The sequence below is a fragment of the Monodelphis domestica genome, chromosome 5, assembly GCF_027887165.1.
Source record: "Monodelphis domestica isolate mMonDom1 chromosome 5, mMonDom1.pri, whole genome shotgun sequence".
NCBI classification, from domain to species: domain Eukaryota; kingdom Metazoa; phylum Chordata; class Mammalia; order Didelphimorphia; family Didelphidae; genus Monodelphis; species Monodelphis domestica.
Genome location: NC_077231.1, coordinates 103,261,794 through 103,287,691, shown reverse-complemented (window position 1 = coordinate 103,287,691; position 25,898 = coordinate 103,261,794).

Genomic DNA, 25,898 nt, shown 5'->3' with positions numbered 1-25,898 from the left:
CTCCTTAATTAGTGAATAAATAATCCTGATGATGAAAAGTTCTAGGAGAGGGCAGAAGATGAGAAAATGGGGTGAGTGAGGAATATCCAGATGGACTTTCACTTAATAATGATGAGATTAAAGTTGTGATATTATAATTGTCACTAGAATTTTTAAAAAAGTGAACTCTTGTACCCCAAATGAACCAACGTTGCTGAAGAAATCATGTTTTGGAAATAACATTTCTGCCAGTTTGAAAATTACCGTGACAATAGCCCGAAAACCAAGAAGTCTACATGAGATTTCTGATTCATCCTGAGACCAGAAGATTTTTGACAATTCTTTTTCAAAGCAAAAACCAAGTGTCTGCATTTTTGCAGCTCCCAACATTTATTCTTTCTGAATTCATTTGTTCACTTAACCAAACTTTTTGAACATCAGTTACATGCAAGGTCCCTTGATAGGTTCTTGTAATTGATGGGAGCGTGGAAGAGTGAGAGTGTTGGAAAGAGATAAAGGCAGAGTATTAAACCACTTTTTTTGGATTACAAATTACAAGTATCCTATGCACATCATGACTTTCCCCATGGTGGTCTTGATGTACTGTGTATCGACCTAAGAAATTAAATGGGAATTTTGGGGAGAGTTTTGAGGAAGCTGCCTAGGATGCACAAAGGCCCTAGATGACACAGAAAAAGTTTAGAAACTAGATAGCCCATGACCAAATACTCAACCCAAATTTTACAATAAGTTACTGTAGATACCCCATAAAAGAAAAAGAAAAAAAGTCAGACTTCTTCTCTCATATGAAGAGAGGTCCAAAAAATTTCACCCAGATTTTTCAGATTATGGGGGCACCTCTCCTATAACCCCCCAGAATGTGGAAGGGATACTTGTATTTCCAGAATTTTGAATTGACTTTGGATCTTTAAGAAGATGGCCTTGCCATCTGCCCTGTGGCCCCACCTTCCTAGACATGTTGCCTCTCACTATTAGAACAGGCATTTCTTTTTTAAAAAATTATTAATTAATTTTTAAATATTTTCCATGGTTTCATGATTCATGTTCTCTCCCTCCCCTCTTCCCTCCTCCTTCCCAGAGCATACAAGCAAGAATGTGAATTTATTTGTTTATTTTTTTTGTGTGTGTTAGAATCAATACTGTGTATTGGTCCAAGGCAGAACAGTGGTAAGGGCTAGGCAATGGAGGTTAAGTGATTTACCCAAGGTCATACAGCTAGGAAGTAATTGAGGCCAGATTTGAACCCAGGACCTCCCATCTCTAGGCCTGAAGAATGTGAATTTCTTGACAGTAAATCCTGCCTTGCTTGTCTGTTTATGTTCCTAGTACACAGTACTTGGTCCATAGTAATCAACTGATAAATGCTTTTTTAATTCTTTTACTCTCCAAATGATATTTAGGTAGCATTTAAGGTCTGCAGATATACTTTTATGCAGCAGTTTATTTGAGCCTTAGATTAGCCATCCAATTATAAACTTCATTTTACAGGTGAGGAAACAGGCTCTGTGATTAGACTTCCCCCTTGGTCGAACCATTAAAGTAAGTGTTGGAGTTGGGATTCAAACTCAGATCTTCTTGGCTCCAAGCCCAGGGCTCTTCCCACTCTACCATACTTCTTCCCTGCCAACTAGCTGAGAATATTCTGTTTTTCAGGCATGGCAGTCTGATGCCTTGCAAGGAAGCAGATGCCACTCCTTATCTGGCTCACTGAAACGATAAATAATTCATTCTGTAATAAATAGAAATATGATGGCCCACAGTACCTCCTGGACCTACCACGTGAATCTTACTAAAACCAGAGATCAGATAAGCCACCAGTTCCATCTTTAAGAGGCTGGGCTTGTTTTTACAACAGCGATGGACATTTGCTCTCAGTTCAGCCTCATAAAAATAAGGTTGTCCAAATTTTGTTCTCTTAGAGAGAAAAATTATGATCCTCCCTTTTCACTTGCATTTCACCTGCATTGTTATGGATCTGTGTGTGTCCTATTGAGGATTTCAGTGGCATTAATTTATCCTTGTGAAGGAATTGATGACAAACCTTTATTTTTTAAACCTTTACCTTCCATCGTGGAATCTATACTGTGCTTTGGTTCCAAGGCAGAAGAGTGGTAAGGGCTAGGCAATGGGGGTTAAGTGACTTGCCCAGGGCCACACAGCTGGGAAGTGTCTGAGGCTGAATTTGAACCCAGGACATCCCATCTCTAGGCCTGGCTCTCCACCCACTGAGCCACCCAGCTATGCCCCCAACAAACCTTTTTATCCCTATTTTATAGATAGGAGAGTTGAGGTAGGATAGGTTTGATTCAATTCAGCAAGCACTTGTTAGGTGTCCGACGCTATGGGCTGGGGATAGAAGATAAAAACAAAACATCCCCCAGGAAGCTCACATTCTGCTGGTACTGGTGATGGCTGAGAGATCCAATTATGTCCCCAGATCAAACAACGCAAAGCATCTACAAAGTCGTTTCAAGAGAGGCAGAATGCGGGAGGTGTGGTGGGGAGGTAGGTGGCACAGTGGATAGAGCACAGGACCTAGAGTCAGGAAGACTCATCTTCATGAATTCAAATCCAGCCTCAGACATTTCACCTGGTTTACCTCAGTTTCCTCATCTGTAAAATGAGCTGGAGAGAGAAATGGAAAACCACTCCAGTTTCTCTGCCAAGAAAACCCGAATGAGGTCACAAAGAATGATGGAACAACACCCCAAAAGAGCTCTAATTACTGAGGAGCATCAGGAAGGATTGGGAAGGGGAAGGCCATACATGGAAGGGACTCACCATAGTGGAGGTGAGGAGGGGGCAAACGTGGCAGCCAGAGGAGGCAGCTTGGATTCGGAACAGCTCAGGAGGGAAGCAAATGGGGCAAAGTCCTGCCAGTGCCGAGAGCCAGCCAGTCATTACCCAAGTGACTGCTTTTTGCTGCAATATCTAGGCCTTAAGTTCTCTGAACCAAAAGTAGGGCAGGCAAGCATCTCTCAGAGCCAGTGGACACCAGTAGGTCTGGGAAGATGTGAGGAGAAAATAAAAGGGAGAGGTGGGAAGAAGATCTATGCTGGAGCAAGGTTGGGGGTCGGAGAGGAGGGGGTGATAGCAGAGAGTCTCTTAGCTGTCCTGGCTGTTCCTATCTGCCCTAATGATTGTCACAAGACAGCAAGCTATGTTTTTATCATCTTTCTCTGGAGGAGACTCAACAGGCAGGGATTTCAGGCTAAAATTCTAGGCTCCCAGGATCCATTTGGAAGAGGGTCCCTTTTCCTTTTGTCCTTCTGGACTTCACCCTGCCAAACTGGCTCCCTTGCTTTTCCCTAGTCTCTGATTCTCTATCTTGCACTTGTATCCTCTTGCCCAGGCTCTCCCCCATGTTCTGCCTCTTCCCATCCCCATCTTGGAACCCCCTTCACAACTCAGCTCCAACGTGGGTTGTTTTTTGTTGTTGTTCAGTTGTTTCAGTCATGGCTGACTCTCCCTGAGCCCATTTGGGGTTTTCTTGGCAGAGATACTTGAAGTGGTTTTCCATTTTCTTCTCTAGCTTATTTTATAGATGAGAAAATGGAGGCAAACAAGTTTAAGTGACTTGCCCAGGGTCACTCAGCTAGTAAGAGTCTGAGGCCAAATTTGAACTCAGGAAGTTGAACCTTCCAGATTCCAGGCTTGCACTCTAACTGCTATGCCACATAGCTCAGATGCTCCCTCCTACTCAATCCTTGATGATTACTATCTCCCTTGCCCATTTGAGCTCTCCCCTTAGATTCCAAAATACTTTTGCAGATATTTTGTCTTTGGCGAGCCTGGGAATTAGGAATATCTGGGTTCAAATCCCTCTGACACACACTGGTTCTAAGAGCCTAGGTAGCCCTCAGAATGGGAAGGGAGCTTAGAGGCCATTTAACCCAAACTCCCTATGTTATTTCTGGGGAAACTAAATCACAGAGAAGTTAAGTCTCTTGTCTAAGGTCATACAGTCAGTGATGATTCCAAACTCTGATTTTGAACACAGCACTCTTTCTACTATGTCACATCATTCTTTTACATTTGAAGGAGATGAGAAAGTTGACACATTGGCATGATGACCCAGAGTTCTCTGGAATCAGAGAACCTTTGACATGACTTATGTGGCTTTGAATATTTCCCGTCTTTGGGCTTTGTTTTTTTTTTTGGCACGTAAAATGAGGGTCTTCTTTAGACTCAGTGGTCTCTGAGTTCCCTTCTAGCTCCAACTCTAGGATTTTAAAGCATTTTCTCATTCTCCTTCACAAAGTCCTCTCTGCAGTAAAGTAAAAGGATAAATCCTATTGGAGTGAAGCCCAGAGAAGGGGCCAGGGCTCAGAGCTGCTGAGAGAGGGACAAGTAATAGAGAAACGAGTTTGTGCTCCGCCACTCCAGCCAGTGGACCATGAGCCCTCCTCCCAGCCCGCTAAACTGACCCAGAAAGCAGCCACCTCTCTATTCCCCCTGTAAAGAGCAGCTCCAGTGCCATTTTCTTGGCCTGAAATAATTTGGACAATTGAAAGAGTGAAAAGACTCGATCAACAGGTTCCCAATTTATTCCCATCATCTCTAAATGCTGAGGGGAGATTACCTCCCTGCCTAAGTGGAGCTCTGTGAGGCAGCTCTGGCTGATGGCCCTGATGGAGATGAGACAAAGAAATGGGAAGAAAGGCAGAGGTGGGGAAGGAGAGAGGCCAGGTGCCAGCCATGATAAGGGCAAGGCTGCTGGGTTTGGATGGGTCCCATCTGACTGTCCTGCAGAATGTGAGCTGGGGTAGATTTCTCTTATCAAACTAGTGTAGAATGTAGGAGGGATTCCCATAGAAATTAAATGTCTGCTGGAAAAAGGGCAGCTAAAAATGCTTCCTTCTCTTTGGCTACAAAGATATGGGAAAAGATGGCCAATAAACTCCCAAGAAGGAGGTGAGGGAATTAGACCTTCTTCCCTCCTTTCCTTGGAGAGGTGGGAGACTCTGGGTGCAGAATATGGTTTACAATATCAGCTGTGGGCACTGTTGGCTGAGGTTTGCCTAACTATGTTTCTTTGTTACAGAGAACTTGTTCGTTGAAAGGTGTGTGTGTGTGTGTGTGTGTGTGTGTGTGTGTGTGTGTGTGTGTGTGTGTGTGTGTGTGTGTGTAGGGGATGTGGAGACACTATATCTAAAACTGTAACAGAAAAAGCAAAAAAATATCAATAGAAAAATTATTTTTTGGAAAAAAGAAAGTTTGCATGTGCCCAATAATATTTGTGATGGGCATTTAAAATCAATCTATAATCAATTAAATCCTTAAAGAGTAGGGCAATAGGTGGCACAGTGGATAAAGCACTATGCCTGGAAGATCCATCTTCCTGAGCTCAAATCTAGCCTCTGACACTTCCTCGTTGTGGGACCCTGGGCAAGTCACTTCACTCTGCCTCAGTTTCCTCATCTGTCAAATAAGCTGGACAAGGAAAAGGCTAACCATTACAGAATCTTTCCCAAGAAAATCCCCCCAGTGGAGTCACAAAGAGTCAGACATAACTGAAACGACTGAACCACAAGAAAAGAATGGATGATGGAATGGAGTGCATGAAGTGAAAGCCTTGGAACCTGGAGATCTGGGTTTTCAGTCCCATCGTTGGAATGAACTCTTCATGTGATCAGAGCTAAATAACCTCAATTCTCTGGATGACAGGGTGCTCAGGAAGGTCAGGAAGACCTGGGTTCAATGTCAGCCTCCAATGATAATGAGCCGCGTGACTGGGAAGAATCCAGTTCATCAATTAATTCTTGGCTGTCTCTTCTATACGGTGACGGGCTTCATCATTTCCCATTTTAACTGGGCTCTTGTGAGGCTCAAATGGGAGAGTAGGTCAGGGACAGGGCAAACCTTAAAGCCTTATTGATATCACAGGATCATAGTGCTATGGACATAATCAAAGCTTTTTCCATTTATTCATTCATTCATTCATTCATTCATTCATTCATATGCTTATTCATTCATTCATCCATTCATAGATCTAAGGGAACTCAGGGAGTTCATAAGGAAACTCAATATGACAGTGGTCATAAGGGAAGTCAGAGGTTAACAAGTTCAACCACCTTATTTTACAGATAAGGAAATGGATGCAGACAGTGGTTGAGTGACTTTCCCAGGGTCCCACAGTTAAATTAGCCTCTGAGGTAGATTTGAACCTGAGTCTTCCTGATTCCAGACCCAGCACCTTATCCATTGAAAAATGTCAGCTAGTATTATTGTTTTTGTGGTTATTGAAACAAAATCGCTCCAGATGCTACAGACACGAAAGCTGCCAGACCAGGTGGCAGCTTGAATTTCAGGGCTTCTGGACCCTGGGTAGGTGCTGCATGATTCCAGAAGGGCATCTAGCCCAGGAGCAAGTTTCCATGATATTAACAAGGCTGACTTTTGTTTTAAACTCTCACTTTCCATCTTAGAGTCAGTACTGTGTATTGGTTCTAAGACAGAAGAGCGGTAAGGGCTAGGCAATGGGGGTTAAGTGACTTGTCCAGGGTCACACATCTAGGAACTGTCTGAGGCCAGATTTGAACGTGGGACCTCCTGTCTCTAGGTTTGGCTCTCCATTCACTCTCCATACACCTAGCTGCCCCCAAGCCTGACTTCTATCAATAATGACAAATTAGAAGGAAGGTTCTTAAAACTTTCAGAGAAAGTCACCACGGCCAAAGAAGATTGCTGTTTAGGCCACCAACATAGGGCTGACCATACTATTTATTTCCCTTAATTTCTTTATTAGACACAATGATCTGAAAACCAACCAAACCAACAACAAAAACAAATCAAAGTCCTCAGGAGCAGGAATGAAAAGATTTCTCTGTTAGCAGCGGAGTCCAGGGTGAATCATTCAGCACTGCAGAGAAAAAAAGAGAGGAAAGATGGGAGAGAAAGAAATACAGGAAGAAAGGAGGAACAGGAGCAAGAGATGATCTCTAAGGACCCTTTGAGGTAATGTAGGACAGTCAGGAAGACTTGGGCTCAAATTCTGCCTCAGGCACTTACTAGCTGTGTGACTCTGGACAACACGCTCAACTTATGTTTGCCTCAATTTCCTCATCTATAAAATGGGAAAATAAAATCATAGTGTTGTGAGGATACAATGAGATGATAATTGAATCTTGTAAAATGCTTAGCACAGTGCCTGGCACATAGTAAGCTCTAATAAATGTTAGCATTAGCTATTAAATCTGATTGTCCCAATCAATGATCAATGAGCACTAAAAGAAACAAACAAACCTCTTTACCTTCTGCCTTAGAATTGATACTAATTATTGGTTTGTAGGTGGAAGAGCAGTCAGGGCTAGGCAATGGGGGTTAAGTGACTTGCTCAGGGTCACCCTGCTAGGAAGTGTTTGAGGTCAAATTTGAATCCAGGACTTCTTGTCTCTACGTCTGGCTCTTCATCAGTTAATTAAGTCATTTCTCTTTTCTTCCTTAAGCATTTATTAGCACCTACTGTATACGAGACACTGTATTAGGGATGAGAGGCCCCAAGATAAAAGCAAAAGCCTCTCTGCCTTCAATCTGTCTGTGATGCTGAGCTGTGGCCATCTTGCTTTCTCCTTGCATCCCATAGGCCTAGGATCTAAGGTTGAAAAAGCAACAACAATAAAATCCAAATGACAAAATTAATACCTTTTGTCCTCCTGCCTTCCTCTCAAGTATTTTCCTCTTTATTCTTTGAAAGATTTCTTTTCTTTTCTTTCTTTTGTTTTTTTTTACAAGAAGCACATTAAGATGGGAGCCATCTCCTTATTATTTACTGAATGCCTGTGGAGTGCTCAGCTCTCCATGGCTAACATTTCCATATAAAATCCGAGATAAAAAAGGAAGACCATAAAGCATCCTTCCATTGTCCCATTAAGCCAGCCAAGCTAGAGGGGGGGTTGGGGGGAAATGTAATAAAGGAAAAAAGATTATTTATGACCAATTGATCAATTAGGCAGGCTTTTCATTGGAGAAAGCAAAAGGCAGAACCAATTTAGGAAGGCCTGCGTGGGGAACAAATAGAGGCGGAATGGATGTTTCCTTCCTCCTCATTTATTTTTTTAGCTCTCCTGAGGAGCAGCATTCAAAAGATTTCTCTATCTAGCTAAGCCAGAAGATGGGCAAGTGCTTGGCCAGGCAGGAGAGGGGGGCACCTTTTGAGGGCACCCCAGAGGGAACTCTGGCGCCATTCAATGTAATAAACATTTATTTTAGGTATAAACTAGGTAGAAAATGGATGTCCTATTCTGAGACCAAAAAGACAAAAAAAAATTCTTGCCCTCAAGGGGCTTCTGTTCTTCGGAGGGGCACAGCATTGTGGCCACGGACAGTTATGATGCCAAGTCTTACACACAGCAGTTACCAGAGGGAGAAAATGCCAAAGAACAGAGAAGTCAGGAAAGGTCTTCTGTAGGTGGCAGCACCCCTAGGCTAGGCTTGGAAGGGGGGCTGAGGTTCTGCAAGGCAAAGGGGAGGAAGTAGACTTCCGGTCAAGATGGTGGTTTAGAGGCAGCGAAAGTTCAGACCTCTGAAAACCCTTCCTTACTGATCACAAACTGAATGCTCCCAGGACACTGAAATTCAAACTGAACAACAGGACAGACCCAGGGAACCCTCCTCCTGGACCTAGATCAAAAGGTATGGCCCCCCAAAAGCCAGAACCCTAGATCACTCGGATCTAAGGGGTAGGCAGAAGGAAGGTTCCAGGACCCATCCCCCCAACCCAAAGTGCTGAGCTCACAGCAGCAGCAGGAACCTCAGGGCCAGCAAAAGGGCCTCAGGGCTGGCTATTCTGAAGGATTCACCTTGAAAGCAATCTGAGCCAGTCTCAAGGGTGCCCAACACTGATGGCAGGGAAACATAGTGAGAAGGGGAAGGCCTGTAGCCCCCTGGCTGGGTCCTTCCATCTGAGTTTCAAGGGAGGTTACAGCTTTCGGGCACCAGCTGAATCAAATCCCATCAGAAGCCCTCATAGCTTCTGAAAGGACATAAAACTCAGGGCCTGCAAAGGGGTTGCTCCGAAGGGCTTACCTTGAAAGCAACCTGGGCCAGTCTCCGGGCATTCAACACAGACTGTAGAGGAGGAGGTTTTTTGGTTCAGGGATCATTCAGCCCACACCAGCTGAACTTAATCCCATCAGGAGCCCTCAGAACCAGGGAGGCCAGGACCCCTCCCCTCTTAGAGAGCAGGGTCTTCGGAAAGAACAGAAACCTCAGGGCTGGCAAAGGGGTTGTTCCAAAGGGCATTCCTTGAAAGTAACCTGGGCTAGTCTCAGGGAATTCAACACAGACTGTAGAGGAGGAGTTTTTTTTTTTTTTTGCTTCAGGGCTCATTTGGCCCAAACCAGCTGAACTTAATCCCATCAGGAGCCCTCAGAGCCCAGGGAGGCCATGATCCCTCACCCCTTAGAGAGCAGGGTCTTCTGAAAGAACAGAAGCCTAGAGGCAGAGTCAAGATGGCGGCTTAGAAGGAGCATAGACCTGGAAGCCTGGCCAGAGCTTTGGAGACCCTCCATATTTGCTCCAGTCTTCCATGAAGTTTAGGACTCAGAGCAAACCCAGCCCAACCAAGCTGAACTTAATCCCATCAAAAGTCTCCAGAACTCAGGGAAGCCCAGGCTCCCCACCCATCCTCATTGACTGCTGGACTATAAGCTAATCAAAAGCCTCCAGAGGACAGGGAAGCTCAAATATAAGCCCCCTCCCAAAATGAGAGGAACAAGAGCACAGACAAATATGAGGAGTAAAAAAGGGGTGAACTTGAGCAAACAAGAGAAAAAGAAGAAAGAAATTACAGTAGACAGCTTCTACTCAGCAAATGGAACAGAGGGGGAGAGATCAGCAAACAATAAACCAGAAATCCCAGAAAATTGGATACAGACTGTGGAAGAACTCAAAACACAACTAAGAGAGGCTGAAGACAATTGGGAAAAGAACTTAAAAATTAAGATAAGTCATCTGGAAACAGAGGCACTTGAACTAAAACGAGAAAATAATGTCTTGAAAGCCAAAATCAACCAGCTGGAAAATGAGGTAAAGGAGATGAAAGACGAGGTAAAGAGGATGAAAGATGATCTTTAAAGAAAATCAGACCAGAAGGAAAAGGATGACCAAAAAGCCAGAGATGAAATCCAATCTTTAAGAACCAGAATAGAACAACTGGAATTAAGTGACCTCACAAGGCAGTAGGACACTATAAAACAAAACGAAAAGAATGAAAAAATTGAGGAAAATGTGAAGCATCTCATTCACAAAACAGACGATTTAGAACATCGTTCAAGAAGAGACAATTTAAGAATAATTGGACTACCAGAAGACCACGACAAAAAAAAAAGCCTGGACAAAATACTAGAGGAAATTATCCAGGAAAACTGTCCCAAGATCCTAGAACAAGAGGGGAAAGTGGAGATTGATAGAATCCACAGATCACCCCCTGTATTTAATCCCCAACTGACAACACCAAGAAATGTTATAGCCAAATTCAAAAACAATCAGATGAAAGAAAAGATATTACAAGCTGCCAAGAAGAAGCCATTCATATACCATGGAAACAAGGTGAGGTTAATACAGGATCTGGCTGCATCCACACTGAAGGACCGAAAGGCATGGAATACAATATTCTGGAAAGCAAGGGAACTAGGTCTACCACCAAGAATAAAATACCCATCAAAACTGACTATATTCTTACAGGGGAAAGTATGGTTATTCAACAAAATAGAAGAGTTCCAAGCATTCATAAATAAAAGACCAGACCTGAACAGAAAATTTGATGTCCAACCACAGAACTCAAGAGAATCATCAAAAGGTAATTAAAAAGAGGGGAAAAACAAACAAAACAACAACAAAAAATTTTTAAGAGACTCAATAAGTTACAATGATATGTATCCCTATAAGAAAAGAGATCATTGGTAACTCTTAAAAACTGTTGCTATCACCTGGGCAGCTAGAAGAATTACACTTAGAGGGAACAGTGACAAACTGTATAGGATGAAAGGACAAGACATAAATAGGTATATAGATATATGCATGCATAAATACATATACATGTGTATGTATATATATATATATATATACTACTAGAGCTTAAAAAAAGAGGTTAATATTAAAAGAAATGGGAAAAGAAAAAATTGGGGGTAAATTTATATGTCACAAAGAAGCTCATGGTGGGAGGGGGGAGAACATCGATACACTGGAAGGGTAAAGAGATTGGAGATAGGAAATACTCAAATCTTTTGTGCTTTGAAACTGACCCAAAGAGGGAAGAACAATCCAATCCATTGGGGAAGAGAATAGATTTGTGCCCTATAGGGGAGTAGAAGGGTAAAAAACGGACTGGTGGGCAGGGAAGCAGTACAAGGGAGGGAGAGGTGGGGGGAATTTTAAAAAGACTATAGAGGAAAATAAGGGAGGGAATAAGAAGGGAGAGGGGTAGAAAGGGAAGTAAAATAAGGGGGGAGAACTAGGGGGACTGACTATAAACAAACATTGGTGTAGAAGGAAATAGTGAAAGAAAAAAAGGCAGGACCAGGAGTAGAAATCAAAATGCTGGGAAATACACAGCTAGTAATCATAACTCTGAATGTGAATGGAATGAACTCACCCATAAAATGCAAGCAAATCACAGAGTGAATTAGAATCCAAAACCCTACCATATGCTGTCTGCAAGAAACACACATGAGGAAGGTAGATATGCATAGGGTGAAAGTAAGAGGATGGAGCCAAAGCTATTGGGCATCAAGTGATAAAAGGAAGGCAGGAGTAGCAATCATGATATCAGACAAAGCCAAAGTAAAAATAAATCTAGTTAAAAGAAAGAGGGAAGGTCATTACATCCTGATAAAAGGCAGTATAGACAATGAGGAAATATCTGTACTCAATATGTATGCACCAAATGGCAGAGCATCCAGATTTTTAAAGGAGAAACTAGAGGAGCTCAAGGATGAAATAGATAGAAAAACTATGAACCTTCCCCTATTCGAACTAGATAAATCAAATAAAAAAATAAATAAGAAAGAGGTGAGAGAAGGAAATGAAATCTTAGAAAAATTAGAGTTAGTAGACATATGGAGAAAAATAAATAGGGACAAAAAGGAATACACCTTCTTTTCAGCAGCACATGGTACATTCACAAAAATTGACCATGTATTAGGGCACAAAATCATTGCAAACAAGTGCAAAAGGTCAGAAATAATAAATGCAACCTTCTCAGACCACAATGCAATAAAAATAATAATTAGAAAGGGTACATGGAGAGATAAATCAAAAATTAATTGGAAATTAAACAACATGATTCTCCAAATCCAGCTAGTTAAAGAACAAATCATAGAAACAATTAATAACTTCATTGAAGAAAATAACAATGGTGAGACATCCTTTCAAAACCTATGGGATGCAGCCAAAGCAGTACTCAGGGGGAAATTTATATCCTTGAGTTCACATATAAACAAATTAAGAAGGGCAGAGGTCAATGAATTGGGCATGCAAGTTAAAAAACTAGAAAGTGAACAAATTAAAAATCCTCAGATAAAGACTAAATTAGAAATCCTAAAAATCAAAGGATAAATTAATAAAATTGAAAGTCAAAGAACTATTGATTTAATAAATAAGACTAGAAGCTGGTACTTTGAAAAAACAAATAAAATAGACAAAGTCAGTCTAATTAAAAAAAGGAAAGAAAAAAACCAAATTGACAGTATCCAAGATGAAAAGGGAGACCTCCCCTCTAATGAAGAGGAAATCAAAGCAATCATTAAAAACTACTATGCCCAATTATATGGCAACAAATATGGCAATCTAAGTGATATGGATGAATACTTACAAAAATATAAATTGCCTAGACTAAAAGAAGAAGAAATAAATTACCTAAACAACCCCATATCAGAAAAAGAAATTGAACAAGCCATTAAAGAACTCCCTAAGAAAAAATCCCCAGGTCCAGATGGATTCACAAATGAATTCTATCAAACATTCAAAGAACAGCTAATCCCAATACTATACAAACTATTTGACAGAATAAGCCAAGAAGGGGTTCTACCAAATTCCTTTTTACGACACAAACATGGTACTGATCCCAAGCCAGGCAGGTTAAAAACAGAGAAAGAAAACCATAGTCCAATCTCCCTAATGAATATAGATGCAAAAATCTTAAATAGGATAGTAGCAAAAAGACTCCAGCAAGTCATCACAAGTGTTATCCACCAAGATCAGGTAGGATTCATACCAGGAATGCAAGGATGGTTCAATATTAGGAAAACCATCCACATAATTGACCATATAAACAAGCAAACCGACAAAAATCACATGATTATCTCAATAGATTCAGAAAAAGCCTTTGACAAAATACAACACCCATTCCTATTGAAAACACTAGAAAGTATAGGAATAGAAGGGCCTTTCTTAAAAATAATAAACAGTATATACCTAAAACCATCAGCAAACATCATCTGCAATGGGGATAATCTCGAAGCCTTCCCAATAAGATCAGGAGTCACACAAGGATTCCCATTATCACCTTTATTATTTAATATTGTACCCAGAAACACTAGCAGTAGCAATTAGAGAAGAAAAATAAATTGAAGGTATTAAAATTGGCAATGAGGAGACCAAGCTGTCAGTCTTTGCGGATGATATGATGATTTACTTAAAGAATCCCAGGGAATCAACCAAAAAGCTAATTGAAATAATCAACAACTTTAGCAAAGTTGCAGGATACAAAATAAACTCACATAAATCATCAGCTTTTCTATATATCTCCAACCCAGTTCAGCAGCAAGAATTAGAAAGAGAAATTCCATTTAAAGTTACCTGAGACAATATAAAATACTTAGGAATCTATCTGCTGAGACAAACACAGGAACTATAGGAACACAACTACAAAATACTCTCCACACAATTAAAACTAGATCTAAACAATTGGAAAAACATTGATTGCTCATGGGTGGGACGAGCTAACGTAATAAAAATGACCATCCTACCCAAATTTATCTATCTATTTAGTGCCATACCCATTGAACTACCAAAAAACTATTTTACTGAATTAGAGAAAACCATAACAAAGTTCATTTGGAAGAATAGAGGATCAAGGATATCCAGGGAAATAATGAAAAAAAATACAAATGAAGGTCGCCTTGCAGCCCCAGATCTCAAACTATATTATAAAGCAGTGGTCATCAAAACAATTTGTTACTGGCTAAGAGACAGAAAGGAGGATCAGTGGAATAGACTTGGGGTAAATGACCTCAGCAAGACAGTCTATGACAAACCCAAAGACCCCAGCTTTTGGGACAAAAATCCATTATTTGATAAAAACTGCTGGGAAAATTGGAAGACAGTGTGGGAGAGATTAGGTTTGGATCAACACCTCACACCCTACACCAAGATAAACAGAATGGGTGAATGACTTGAATATAAAGAAGAAAACTATAAGTAAATTAGGTGAACACAGAATAGTATACATGTCAGACCTTTGGGAAGGGAAAGATTTTAAAACCAAGCAAGGCTTAGAAAGAGTCACAAAATGCAAAATACATAATTTTGACTACATCAAATTAAAAAGGTTTTGTACAAACAAAACCAATGTAACTAAAATCAGAAGGGAAGCAACAAATTGGGAAACAATCTTCATAAAAAAACCTCTGACAAAGATCTAATTACTCAAATTTATAAAGAGCTAAATCAGTTGTACAAAAAATCAAGCCATTCTCCAATTGAAAAATGGGTAAGGGACATGAATAGGCAATTTTCAGTTAAAGAAATCAAAACTATTAATAAGCACAGGAAAAAGTGTTCTAAATCTCTTATAATCAGAGAAATGCAAATCAAAACAACTCTGAGGCATCACCTCACACCTAGCAGATTGGCTAACATGACAGCTATGGAAAGTAATGAATGCTGGAGGGGATGTGGCAAAGTGGGGACATTAATTCATTGCTGGTGGAGTTGTGAACTGATCCAACCATTCTGGAGGGCAATTTGGTACTATGCCTAAAGGGCGACAAAAGAATATCTACCCTTTGATCCAGCCATAGCACTGCTGGGTCTGTACCCCAAAGAGATAATAAGGGAAAGGACTTGTACAAGAATATTCATAGCTGCACTCTTTGTGGTGGCAAAAATTGGAAAATGGGGGGATGCCCTTCAATTGGGGAATGGCTGAACAAATTGTGGTATCTGATGGTGATGGAATACTATTGTGCTTAAAGGAATAATAAAGTGGAGGAGTTCCATGGAGACTGGAACGACCTCCAGGAAGTGATGCAGAGTGAGAGGAGCAGAACCAGGAGAACACTGTACACAGAGACTGATACACTGTGGTACAAGAGAACGTAAAGGACTTCTCCAGTAATGGCTTTACAATGTCCCTGAACAACCTGCAGCGATCTACGAGAAAAAAAAAAAAAACTATCCTCAAGCAGAGGACAAACTGAGGGAGTAAAAACACCGAGGAAAAGCAACTGCTTGACTACAGAGGTTGAGGGGATATGTTTGAGGAGAGACGCTAAATGAGCACCCAAATGCAAGTACCAACAACAGGGAGATGGGTTTAGAGCAAGGACACATGTGATACCCAGATGAATCGCGTGTCAGCTAGGGGTGGGGTGGCGGGGGGGGGAGGAAAAGAAAATGATTTGTTTCCAATGAATAATGTATGAAAATGACCAAATAAAACAATGTTTTAAAAACTTAAAAAAAAAGGGGGAGGAAGGAGCAAGTGGGGGCCATGCAAAGGCAGAGAGCTGGGAGAGAGAGCGCATCAGATATAGGAATCAGCTATACGAATTAGCAGCAACCACAACAGGTGATATTTTTACAGATCTTTAAAACTTATAAAGCACTTTGCTTACAATCCTATGAGGTAGCAGATGATATTCCTGACGTGGGCGGGGGTAGTGGTGTCAGGAAGACCTAGGTTCAAATCCAGCCCCAGACACTTACCAATGTGCCATCTTGGGAAAGTTATTTCCCATCCCCTGGGCCTCAGTTTCCCCATTTTTAAAATGAGAAGACTAGACTAGATCATGTGGAACTTGAGTGACCCCTTACAGATCCTATCTAAGGTCCTTTTTACCTCTGGAAAAAACATTATGTGCCTCAGTTGTCTCATCATTTTACAAAATAAGGACAATAATAGCACCTACCTCATAGAGTTATTGTGAGAATTAAATGAGATACTGTCTGGAAAGAAATTTACAAATTTATTTTGTATACTCTAAAAGTATAAATTGAGAATAGATAAAATAATAAATATGATATAATAAGAGATAAAATAATAAATATATAACAATGGGGGGGGGTAGCTGGGTGATTCAGTGGATTGAGAGCCAGCCCTAGAGATGGGAGGTCCTAAGTTTAAATCTGGCCTCAGTCACTTCCTAGCTGGGTGACCCTGGGCAAGTCACCTAACCCTCATTGTCTAGCCTTACCAGTCATCTGCCTTGGAACCAATACACAGTATTGACTCCAAGATGGAAGGTGAGCGTTTAAAAAAATAACTAAATAAATAAATATATAACAATGGATACAATTATAAATATAAATATATAATGATAGATAAAATATATAATGTATAATAATAACATATAAGATTGATTGCTCAGCAAATGTCGCTCCTGCTGCCACTTACCAAAGCTGGAATGGAATTTAAGCATGTAATCATTCCTGCAAATGACCGTTGGAACCTATTCGATGGCTCAGTGGATAGAGCACTGGGTCGAAAGTCAGGCAAGCTCTGGGTTCAAATCCTGCCTCAGATACCCACCAGCTGGGCAACTCTGTCAATTTACTCTTCTGCCCTCATTTCCTCATCTGTCAAATGGAGGTGATAATAATGGCACCTGCTATTGTGTTGTGGTGGTAAGGATCAAACGTGATGACATTTGTAGAGAATTTTGTAAACCTGCAAAAATACTAACTCTATTATCATCACTTATTTCTATATTATGCATGTTATTGTTTTTTAGAAAGCAGGACAGATTTTGCTACTCATTTAATGGAAAGAGCACAAGAATTGTAACTAGTGCTTACCTCTCATCTGCTCTGTGACATTGGGCAAGTCATTGCCCCTCTCCATGAAAAAATCATCTATCTAAGGTCCTTTTCACTTCCATCATTCTGTGAATTGATTGCTCTTGTGATTTTCCTAATTATTACAGAAACACATGTATGCATGCACATGTATACATATACACATACATGCATGTATACAGACATGATAACTATTATGCATGTGTATAGGCATACACAAATATGTAGGCCTGTCGTGTGTATGTGTGTGCACATAGACAGTGCATCTATACATGTATACATATCCATGCATATGTGAGCATAGATATGTGCAGATAAGTACATACACAATACACATACAAACACAAAATGTATGGGTATGCACCCATGCATGTGTGTATACACACATGTATATGCATGTGTCTATGCATATGCACGTTCATATACACAGATGCATATGTCTATGTGTGCATGCACACATGCACAGTGATACAGACCTGTACACGTGTGCATGTGTGTATGTGCATGAGTGTGCATGTATGTATATGTGTATATGTGTGTGTATGCATGTGTGCGTGTGTGTATACCAGCTGGGTGACTCAACTGGGTAAATATATATACACACACAAAAGGGAAGATAACCTGGTGTGGTAAAAAAAAAAAAAGACCTGGAGTTTTAGATCACTGTGTTCTAGTGGAAAGATAATAGTCCAAGAGCCAGTGGTCCCGTGTTCAAGTTCCCCACTCTGATACTCATTCCTTACAAGACCCTGAGTAAGTTGCTTGCCTTTCCTGGGCCTCAGTTTCCTCCTCTACCAAATGAGGAGTTTGCACCAAGACAATCTCTGAGTCCTCCAAATCCTTTCCAGACTTGTGTCTTTGATTTTATGATTTGAGTTTGAATTCCAGCACTTTCTCCTTGGGTGACCTGAGGGAGGTGATGACCTTGCCAGGCCTTAGTCTCCTCCTCTGTAAAACTGGGAGAGTGGGATGTGCAGGTCCCTTCTCCAGCTCTCTCTCTAGTCTTATATTTTAAACGTATGTTTTTATTTAAATAGTTTAAATACTCTTGATTTTACCTCTGTGCTCTTCCCTCTCCCATTCTAACCAGCCTTGCCTAGATTTTTTTTGCCTAGATAATTGTATCAGCCTCCCAAATGGTCTTTCTGTTTATATACATACAATATAACAAGATATGTAATAGAGGATATATCATATATAACATATATATGTATTTGGTATAACACCATTTAAATATGACACACATGTAGCAGACTACACAGCTAGCATACTGCGTGGCACACATGTACACATGTTCACAGAGTAAAATAGAAATAGAACATACATGCATATGCCTATTGTATATTGTGTACAACACATATGTATATATGGTCATATAGTATTATAGAGATATTCCACATATGTAATAGATTTGATATCTATTGTGTAGTATGTCTAACACATGTGTATATGTGTCCATGTAGTATAATATAAAATAAATATAATACAATAGATTACATTTCTATTGTATATTATGAATAACATGCATATAAAACATGTGGTATAATATAAACACAGCACACATGACACTATATGTTGATTGTATATTATGTATAGCACGTGCATAGATGTATTCATACAACACACATGTAGATGTTCACATAAAAGAATACACTAGACATATAACCTATACTAGAGCGTATTTATCTATAGTAGATCCTACACAACATGTGTATGTGTTCGTATACTTTGATACAATATAGGATATATTGTATTTCTATACTAGAGGTAACAGGTGTATCAGCGATCTCACCCTCATATAAAATGTTGCCTCCTCCTGTAGAACCTCCTCGGCAGGGTTATTTCTTTTCTGTCTCCCCCGAAGCCCTAGAGCCTATCACATTGCTTGGTACACAGCTGGCGCTTATTAAATGCTTACAGAGTAATCGATCCCCTCCCCACAACGAGCCCCTCAGCGGGGCACCCTTGCTCTGTTCTCCCCCAGTGTTGGGAGTGCCCCCACTTCCTTGTCCCCCACCTCTATGCCCCTCCTCCGAGGCCACCTTCTCCCTGACCCCAATTAAACTGGCCTCTTCCCCATTCCTCCCGGCTTCTCTCGGCCTCGTCTCTCCTCGGTATCTCCTCAGCCCGCGCATCGACTGGCAGCGAGATGGTGAATTCCCCACGTCCGGCCGAGCGTTGCCGGTCCTTGAGGCTGAGTGCCTAGAACGGTGTCTTGCTTATAGTGGGCTTTGACTCAACCCCTACGCACGCAATGGAATTTACAAACCAAACCAAACGTCCCCTTATGGCCCTGCAAGCTTGCAGCAACATCGCACTATGAGCGTAGGAAAACTCGTTTGCTTTCCCGGGCTGGGCATTTGGGCGTGTGCGTCGTCCTGAGGGCGCGCCTTATGGGCAGCGCGGATGCTTATGGCTCCGTCCTCAAGTTTCAGACTCACGGGAGGAGGCTTCCGCAGCCACGCGGGCTGGAGAGGCACGGGAACTGTGGGGATTCAACTGAGAAATCCCAGGGAGGCCTCTCGGAGGCTACACGAGATTTTCAGAGCTCTAGATGCCACTGATCTGCGGTGGATTGTGTGCTCGTCTGGAGTCAGAGGACCTGGGTTCAAATCCCCACTTCTGCCACTTCTGCCTGTGTAACCTTGGGCAAGTTAGTCTTTTAGGCTTCAGTTTTCTGATTGATCTAAAGGACGATCCTTTATATCTGTAAGTGACACACACACACACACACACACACACACACACACTTCTTTCTGCCATCCATCTATAGATCTATCACCAATTGTCAATCAACATTCTTGTGTTGCGTCAATGTTCTTTCACTGGCTCAGGAACTCTGGGCAAGGGAATTTCCTTTACCAAAGCAGACTGACTTTTGTCCTGAGAACAAAGCCCGAAAGTGAGAACCTCAGAATCTGAACCCAGGTCGTTCCTTCCACTGAGTACCTGGCCTTGTGCACTCAGTTGCCATTCAGACATGATTTCTTCATCACAAAGGCACTAACAGTTTCCCTGAGTAGGTTATATTCTCTGGGAATAAAGAGGAAATTGGATCCCTTTCAGCTCTTTAGAAGGTCAGTGAAGCAAAGAGAGGGCCTGAGGCTGACAAGGGGAAAATTTGGCTAGTTGGTTGGGAATGAACCATCCTTGGGTGGCAGAGAGAAAATGAACGAATGAATGGACTGACAAGGACACCGCACCGGAGTCTCATGATGTATTTTTGTCCTGGGATGCTTCGCTTCACATCGGTAAACTCATTTATTCTCCCAATATATCAGCCAGGTAGAGTTGGAGTAATTATGGCAGTAAAAAGGATTTTCATTAAGACAGAAAGTGTCTATGATGTTCTAAAGGTTATTGTGTTAGCAGCAGAGGTTCAGGATCCATCTGCCGCCTCCTTTCTCTTGGCTAACAACATTTTAAAGGAGACTGAAGAATCCTTCGTACTTTTGTTGGGGAGATGTGGGAGCAGTCACATAATAAACAAGATTGATCATAGTTGGACAGTCCACAGATGCCTTTTGTTTTCATACAAAGTGGAGAGAACTGGAGAAAGACCCCTTGAGTGGTGGGTGGCCCTCCTATGGCAAATGAATGGGAAGGTATAGACAGGACTCTTGCATCGAGTGGCCAGGCTAAGATTGGCAGCTAATTCTGGAAAGGCTCTCAGAGCCCATCCACCATCCATATTTTACAGATGGAGAAACTGAGGCCCAGAACAGGGGAGTAACTTGCCCCCAAATTCTTAGATCTATAGGTAGAAGGGACCATCAGAGTCCATCAAGTCCAATCTCCTTACTTTATTGAGGAGAGCAATGATTTTCCCAAGATCACATGAGGTGGGAAGGAGCTGAATTAGAATTCATTTTCTGATTCGAAACCTCATCCAAAACAATGTGCTTGTTGACTCTCTTACTGGAAGGAGGATCCTCATCTATGAGATCATAGCTGCATTGGGATATTGTAGTTTTGGAGATAAATATCCAATCTGAGAAAAATAAATTCATTGATGTCTTAGAGGTTTTCTTGGGCCACCCTGAGGAATTGAGTGACTTGCTTAGGGTCATTCAGCTAATATATTTCAGAGCGAAGACTTGAACTGAGATCCTCCTGACTGAAGCTACTTCACTTCAAGGCTTGACATTACAAAGAGATTATTGATCCAAGCTGATGAAGGGAGTTTTCTCAAAGGGAAGCTCCCTTCACTGATAAATTTATAAATTCTCACCCCAAAGGAAAGGAAATAAAAGAGATTATTGTTATTACCAGAGCCTTTCCTGGGGGCTGCTAAAATCCCAACTCAACAACAGTTATTTGAGAAAATGAGTAAAACACATACCCAGTGTCCAACACATAGTAGGTGCTATATAAATGGTTATTCCTTACCTGCACCCTCCCACCTGCCACCCCTTGAATCATGTTCATCCTGGCTTACATTTTTGCAGCAAGTACAGAGTTCTCTACCTCTAGCAACCCTGTGAAACAAGTACTACCATCTCCATTCATAGGCTGAAGCTCAGAAAAGTTAAGGAACTACCTCAAAATCACATAGTTGGTCAATGTTCTGAACCCTGGATTCCTGAATCCAAGTCCGGTCCTCTTTCCATGACCCAACACTTTACAAATGTGTTTAATCACTTATGTAAGTGCCCACGTGCAAGTTATCTTCTGGATAGATGCCTTGAGAGCAGGGACTGTTTCTTTTTGTCTTTGTAATCATTTTCTAGCACAGTGACTGGCCTAGAGTGAGTATTTAGTAAATGCATGTTGATTGAGTTTTCAATTAATTAGTATTTACTTATCTCTGTACATGCTATTTTGTTTCTTCCTTATTCCTCTCCTACTAATTGAATGTAAGCTTCTTGAGGACAAGGTATAGTTTATTCTTACATTTAAAGTTCCATATTCTAGTATTGGCCATAGAGAAGGTTCCTAAAAATGTTTATTGATTGATTGAATAATTTCTTCTATGATGGAGAGGCTCCCCATCCCATTTATACATTTTGGAAATCTAGAATTCTATAGACAGGGTATATAGGATCTGAGTTCAAAACCTATCTCTGATACTTATTCTCTATGACTTTGGATAAGTTAGATAATTTATAGGGCCTTAGTTTTCCTTAGAGGTGTCTGGTGGTTCAGTGGAGAGAGTGCTGGGCCTGGAATCAGAAAGACCAAAGTTCAAATCTGGCCTCAGGCACTTATTAGTTGCATGACCTAGGCAACCTCAGTTTCCTCAACTGTGAAATAATAGCTTAGCACAGTATTTGGCACACAGCAGGCACTTATCCCCTTCCCTTATCAATAAAAAGAAAAGGTTTGCCTAGATGCCATATTGAAATTGTTTAAAATGGAGGTATACTTCCAGAATTCGTGCTTGCTTCCTTGCTCTTTTATGGTCCCTGACCCAGATGCTAACCAGAGAGTCATAAGTGGCAGATGAGAAACCAAAAAGTGCGAAGGGTAGAAAGACTTCTGGGAGTCCTGGGGTTGCCATCTTGGAGGATCTTGAGCACATGCGACTATCCAGCCTTCTCTAGAGAGTCCCTATCCCTCCAGTTTATCTGAGGACAAGCTTGCAGGACTTAAGCTAGAAGGAGCTGTAGAGGCCAGCCTCTTTGTTTTAGAGAGGAGGTAATTGAGTCATGGAGAGGCTAAGCCATTTGTCCACGGCACACAACCAGTAAGTAGCTCTAATCCCAAAGAATAGGGGGTGATAGTAAATTTAGGGCCTTTTGCTACAGCTCCCCCAAATTTGCTTCTGTCTTTCACACAGGTAGCAGGGAAGATATGATTGAAATATGGACCTAGGGCAGGAAGATTAGTGGTTGTGTGGCCCAATCCTCTCATCTGACAGAGGAAGGAACCTAGGTCCAGAGGGGCTGCATTGTACAGAATATATTTGAGGGGGCCGGTAGTGACTCAGGGTTTTGGGGGGGCACAGCTTGCCTAAATTCTCCTTTGTTTTCTGCACAAATGTATCATATTGTCACAGAAAAGCTGGAAGTCACCTCCAAAGCCATTTAAGTTTCCTTGTCATTCTATAGATGAGGAAACTAAGACCTAGAGAAATGAATTAACTTATAACTATTATATTATTTAACTATGTCTATCATATCACAGGTTTCCAGCTGGAAGAGCCCTCAGAATCCATCTTATCCACTATCATCCCCTCAATTTAAGGATGAAGACAATAGTCTAGGCTTCATGAGATTAAGTAATTCAGTTAAGATCAGACAACAAGTGTCAGAGAGAGCCTAGGAGCCCGGTTTCCAAATCCAGATTGCTTTCCATTATCCTACGCTGATATTTTCTTCTGATTTTACTTCTGCATGCACATTCCTTCACAGACACATACTTGCACGATCTGGTCATGAAGGACTTAACGTCAAACGTGCAGGCATCTTTTAAAAAAGTTGGTCCTGTTTTGGGGACATTTATTTAAAGCCAGTGTTCAGGAAGAGAGGGAACAAGGAGAATGAAGAGAGCTCATTTCCTCAGCTGGTTTTCCCCAGGTAGGTTGGCCTGGAGAAATGGTCTAACTACAGCACAGAGCCGCACATTGACTCACAGAAACTTAACAGGCAGGAGGGAGGAGAAAACCTCTGTTTAAAACCTGTCTCTGAGCCTTATTTCCTGGGTAACCTTGGGTAAGCTACCCCCCCCCCCTTTGGGTAGAAGAGATGGATCCGATGCACCTCTGAGGTCCCTGCCGGGTCTCAGGCTCAGAGGGTCCCGTGATCCCAAGCTGGGATCTTGGTGGATAACCCTGCTCTTCAGGGACTCCTGAAGGTGAACATTTTTTTTTTTAATTTTGGCTGCAATGTTTCAGAGTCAGAGCTATCAGAGACGTACAGAACCTTTGAGATCACCTTATCTAACCCCCTCACCTAGCAGGCAAGGAGTAAAAATTGGGATCCTTCTTCATCTAGTCCAACAAGCATTTATTTATTATGTGCAAAATATGGTGCTAGGCCCTGGGGATACAGAGACAAAAAAAAAAGTAGGCCTGCTTGCAGGGAGTTTACTTTCAATCTCTATGAGAGTGATGAAATGAGCAACAGAAATATCAAAAGGCAAGAAATGATAGCGATAGATTTATAGCCAGGGAGAACCTTGGAGGACATTTGTTCCAACGGTGTTATTTTATACATGAGGAAATTAAGAGATTAAGTGACTTGTATCACACAGGTAGGAGCAGTAGAGATAAGAACCAAATTGGGAGTAATTTCAATAATCCCCCTACAGATGGGCTTCTGCCATGGGCCTTCTTTCTGCTTCCACAGACAACTTCCTAGGCAGCCTGCCCCGCATTTGGACAGCTCCATTTGCTAGGAAATCTCTCTGGACATTCAGCCTCAATTTGGCTTTTTGTCACTTCTTCCTCCCCACTCCCATTGCTCTTGGCTCTGCTCTCTGGGAACAAACAGAATAAATCAAACAGAAGTAGAATTTTTCCTCCCCCTGACACTCTTTTAAGTACTTGGGTTCAATTTAATCCAGGCTAACAAGCATTTATTAATTGTCTATTCTAAATTAGGCACTGTGCTAGGCCCTGGGGATGCAAAAATCCTCTGCCTTCCTATGGTTGGGTTAAAGTCTGTCTGAGGCGAACAGGAATGAGGTTTTTCATGTTCCCCTAAAGTCAGAGGCCCTAGATATAGAACAAGAGAGACTTTGGAGGACATCTAGTTCAACCTCCTCATTTTACAGATGGAAAAATTGAAAGAGGGGAAATGACTTACCCACTACTATAGGATCATAACTCAAGCACTAGAAGGAACCTTGGAGGCTATCTGGTCTCATTCCTCCATTTTACAGATGGGAGATGGGAGCCTAGAGCTGGAGCTGGAAGGAGCCTCAGAGACAATATAATCTACTTTATTAAATAAGCTCAGTGAGATGAAAAACTTGCCCAATGTCATGTAGGTAGCAAGCTTCAGAGGTAGGATTTGAACCCGGGGTTTCTAATTCTAAAGCCAGAGTTCTTTCAGCTGCTGCAACCTTGGTACTAGCATGTACAGAGAGAGAAAAATTAGCCTGTTGTTTATACTATCAGATGTGCCTACAGACTGGTGGGTAATTTTCAACACAAATATTCAAATGGTACTTTGGAGTATGCTTATTTGTCCTACTAGATCATAATAACTGCTATTTAAATGATATTTTATTTGTGATGTACTTAAAAAATCCTTACCTTCAGTATAAGTATCAATTCTAATACAGAAGAGCAGCAAGAGATAGATGATCAGGGTTAAGTGACTTGGTCAGAATCATACAGCTAGAAAGTATCTGAGGCTAGATTTGAACCTACGTCCTCTCAGCTCCAGGCCTGGTATTCTTTCTACTATGCTACCTAGCTGCTCTTATGATGCATCATATAGGCATTATCTCATTTGTGCCCTACAAGAATCCTGTGGGATAGGTAGTGGAATTCTCATTTATCCTCATTTCATGGTTGAGAAAACTGAGGTGACATAACTTGATCAAGGGAAACCCAACGAGAGAGGTGGAGGTAGAATTTGTTTAATTTTATCTTTTTTTTCTGGAGGTAGAATTTAAACCCAGGATTCCTGCCTCCAATCCTAGGGGCTCCCTGTTCCATGATCTCCCAGAATAAAATCCTTCTTAGAGTTCATTTTAGACAAATCAACCTTCCTCCAAGAGACCTTCCTTCAAAAGCATATTCCAATAAATATTCCAGTAAAAAGAAGTCTCTGTGGAGCCTAAAGACCTGCCAGGCTGAAGGCATAGAAGGTAGAACTTGTTTGGAAAAACAGAAGGATTTAAACCACCTCTTGGAGTTGGTTTTAATGAGGTGGAACTTGTATGGAAGTCATGAGAGTTACAGAACCATTGAATGCCATTGGATGATT